Source organism: Pelobates fuscus, chromosome 7 (genome assembly GCF_036172605.1).
Source record: "Pelobates fuscus isolate aPelFus1 chromosome 7, aPelFus1.pri, whole genome shotgun sequence".
Classification (NCBI taxonomy): domain Eukaryota; kingdom Metazoa; phylum Chordata; class Amphibia; order Anura; family Pelobatidae; genus Pelobates; species Pelobates fuscus.
Genome location: NC_086323.1, coordinates 107,677,920 through 107,682,499, shown reverse-complemented (window position 1 = coordinate 107,682,499; position 4,580 = coordinate 107,677,920).

Below are 4,580 nucleotides of genomic sequence, written 5' to 3'. Positions count from 1 at the left end.
CATCTTGCAGCAATTCCAGCATCCATTTAATTTATTTTACCTAATCATATATTTTAATTTATTATGGTTTGTTGTGGGGTGTCAATTTAGTTTGTATAAAATGCAAGGCTGTTTGGGAAAACCTAGAATTGGATGCATCCAACAAATGTTTCATAATTCTCTTCATGTGACCAATTTTTAAAATAGTCTTTCATTTTGGAATGCATTAAGGGAGCAGTCCCATCAGCAATGTCCAGGCATCTTCTTACCTTCTGGGGTTAAACCAGAAGGTAACAAGGCCAGTTCCACACAGCCACGAACGTTTGGGCGGAAGCCACTCAGACAGGACAGTAGCGCAGCTGCCGTCCACCCCAGTCACAGCCCAAGTAGGCCTCCTCTTTGTAAAGAGAGGTTCTCCTGCCAGGGGACTGCATTTAAAAAAAGGTATTTTGTGGGGAGGCTTCTCAAACTGTCACCCCCACACACACAGTCAACCCCTCCGTCACACACAGTAACGCCCCCTCACACACAGTCACATGCACACTGTCACCCCCACACTCACACACACAGTTACACCCACACACAGTATTACAGTGTCACCCAAACACAGTCAACCCCCTTCATCTTGCCACACTCACATTAAACCCCCAATCCTGTCATACACACCCACTCCAACCATGCCACACTCAATTCCCATTGCTCTGCAACACCTATCACATTAGCCCTCGCTAATCCTGTAATACTCACTTTATCTCGATCTGTCACACTAACTGTACAACCCCATCACACTCCTCCTACATCACACTGTCACACTAACCCCCACCTTTACCCCTGCCACACTCACCAGGTAAATAGTCAGCAGTAAAATAATGAAAGAAGGGGGTAAACCGTGAGGGATGAAATAATAAAAGGGGGTAAACCGTGAGGGATATAATAATGAAAGGAGGGAGCAAAATGTAAGTGGTAAAATAATTAAAGGAGGGGGTAAGCAGTGAGGGTAAAATTATGAAAGGGGGTGGGGGGTAAACTAACAGTGTGAAGGGTAAAATAATGTAATACAATAGCAAGGAGTAAAGCCATGGATGGAAATGATACCCAATAAGGAGAAAAATAATGAAAATGAGGATTTACTGTAGGGGGTAAAAGAACGATATGGAAGCATACAGAGTAACAAACAAAAGAATGAAATAAGAGGACAAATACTAATGCACTAAAAACCTATCTGTGGCGGAATAAGTTTTTGCCCATTTCAATTTTGGTCCCTACCTATTGCCAAGTTGTGCAGGTCTGCACTATAGTGTTCCTTTAATGCAATCTCATTTCAATCCAGGAGAGGGAGCCCCAGGTCTTACATATGCCTCTCACAACCTCAAAGTTCATTAGAATTCAATCAGTTACGATGTATTTTTGGAGTAATATAAATGAGCAGTTTGATTACACAAAAATTAGAGACAGCGTGCTCTTTCCTATACAGTTTTGAGACAGAGTGTCTCTTCTTATTTTGCAGAACCACTGCCCATAAGATAGCTCCTAGAATCCTTACCAAATGACTGTTTAGCAGTAGTGACCAGAGCACCAAATTACACTACTAGCTGTCAGCCCCCCAGAGCAAGACCCAGTGCATTATAAAGGGCATTTATAGTGCATTACTAATGCGTCACCAAAATGGAAAATAATTTTGTTGTTCAGTAGCTTAAAGCCCACAATACCTGCAAAAGCTATGTGTTGTTTACAAAAAGAACGAGGTGAGCACACATCTAAATGATACTTTGATTGCTAAATGCTATTATTCCTGCCTTTGAACACAGGTATTTTAATGCTTCCCTAATACTCAATCTACCATACCATATTTAGTTAAAACAGTTCACTAGCTCAGTCTCAGGCTGGGTCAGTGGTGTATTCTAGTTTTGTGCTGCCCTAAGCAAGACAAAACTCATGCCCCTTATACATTTTTCTTCCTGTTAAAAACCAACACGCTCTTTGTCTGACAGAAACACATTCACTGATGCATACACTCACTGACAGATACACAGTCATTGTCACACACACTGTTTAACCAACACACACTTTCACTGAAACATACACACAGATATACACACTCACTCATTCATAGTTACACACACTCACATTCACCGACAGACACACACATCCACCGACAGACACACATTCACTGACAAATACTCATTCGCTGACAAGACACACATGCCCTTCACTGACAGACACACATACTCACTAACTGACAGATATGCATGCACTGACAAGACACATGCACACTCACCCACAGACACACATACTCACTGACAGACACGCATTCACTGACAGATACACATACACACTCACTGTCAGACACACACACACTGTGACACACATATACTCACTGACAAACACACATACACACTCACTGGCAGACACAAACTCAGTGTCAGACACACACATTCACTAACGGACATACACATTGACTGACAGACACACTCACTGGCACACACTCTCAGTGACAGATGCATACACACACTGCATCTTCCCCTGTTCTGTATGCCTGTGTCTTTATGTCTGTATATTACTATATGTTTGTGTGTATGACTGTGTATGTATGCCTTGTTATGTATGACTGTGTGCAGGGCCAGCCTCAGGGGTGTGCGAGCTGTGCGGCCTCACAGGGCACCATGGAGCAGGGAGCGCCGTGTGGCCGACACAGCTCACACATGGCCGGCCGGGATTTAATTTTAAAAATAAAAAAGGCGGTGGGGCGGAGCTAAAAGTGCCGGATAACTGTTGCAGGGGAAGCAGAAGGAGTCCTTGCTTCCCCAACAAACCGTCTCCAGGAGCTGCACTGCCTCCACAATGAACAGAGGTAACTATGTGTGATTGTCAGTGTGACTGTGTGTGTGTGTATGACTGTCTGCCTCTGTGTGTGTGTGTGAGACTGTCTGCCTGTGTGTGTATGACTGTCTGCCTGTGTGTGTGTGTATGACTGTCTGCCTGTGTGTGTGTCTGTGTGTGTGTGTGTCTGTGTTTGACTGTCTGCCTGTATGCCTTGTTTTGTTTCTCTGTGTAACTATATGTCTGTATATGTATGTCCCTGTATGCCTTGTTCTGTATGTCACCATATGCCTGCATCTTTATGTCTGTATGGCTGTATGTCTATGTTTGTATATCTCTGTATGACTGTGTCTTTATTTCTCAATATGACAGTGTCTGCATGTCTCTGTGTGTGTCTGTATGATGGTGTGTTTGTATGACAATGTGCCTGTATGGATAGATAGTATGACTGTGTTTGTTTGATTGTGTGCCTGGATAGACACACAAGGGGGTTGGAAGAGACATACAAAAGGGTGTAAGACACACTAGAGGGGAATACAATACACTAAAGTGGGTAATAAATTCAAAAGGGGGATTACAAAGCACCGTTGAAAATACATTGTGGGGAGGGTGAGCAGCATAACGCATCTTTGCCTGTGTACCGAAAAATCCTCATACAAGCCCTGGCTGGAAGAGCAGTAATAACTGGAGTCCTATCTGACTCCTTTCTTATAGCAAATATAACACTTTCTCTGGGTGACTTTATACCAGAGGGGATTTGGGGAAGGCAGGAAGGCAAATGTTTGCCACAGAGTCTTTGGACATCATCTTTTTCCAAAGAGGGAGGATTGGGGGACAGGGTAAATGAAATATCAGACAAAGGTTTCAATATAAAATCAAGAAATAGATATGGCTTCCCTATTGCTGCTTTTCTATGCAGCACATAGGAACTGAAAATTGCAATTTATCTTACATAGAATAGGTCTTGTATCAGGACCTACTTTTTGTAGTTCACCAAGTCTACACCCTCCATATACTTGCTGTAGTCTACAATGCACTTTGGTTTTATATCTGTGAACTGAAGGAGCCTGAGAGCTGTATGGGGGTGGGGAGGGGCTAAGTGTGTGTGTGTGTGTGTATTATTATGTACCTGTGTATGTGCCTGAGAGTGTCTGTGTCTCTGGCATTGTGTACCTGTATATGTGGTTAAGCATCTTTGAGTGTGAATGTGTGTCTCTGTCGGTGTTCATGTGTTTGCACATGGACACAAACACTGATCTTCCTGCCAGTGTGAGGGAAACCTGAGTCGAGCCGGAGTTCTCTGAGCCAAGGCCCTAGACATCCGCCTTGGTTGCCTAATGGATAATTCGGCTCTGATCAGAATGTGCCTCTAAAGGCAATGTCTATTTGTTTAATAAATTACTGAATCACACTCTTTTAGCAGATTTCTAAATGCAGAAATGTGAAGACACACAATTTCTATCAGTGCTTCCAAATACCCAACAGAGAATCAAACTTGATGATCTCAGCCAATCCAACGCTTTCCCATAGAAAAGCATTGGGTGGCTATTAGGATGTGCTACAAAACGCTGCTCCAATCAGCATCTCCTCATGAATCAATCCATCTCCGTGGGGATCGTTTAGCGCTGCACATTGAGATAAAAAGTATCTCTAGTGGCTGTCTGAGTTACTGCCACTAGACGTGTTCCTAGGCACCAATATAAACACTACCTTTTCTCTGAAAAGGCAGGATTTACATTAAAATTCAACATTAAGTAGTAGTGGTTCTGGTGACTATAGTA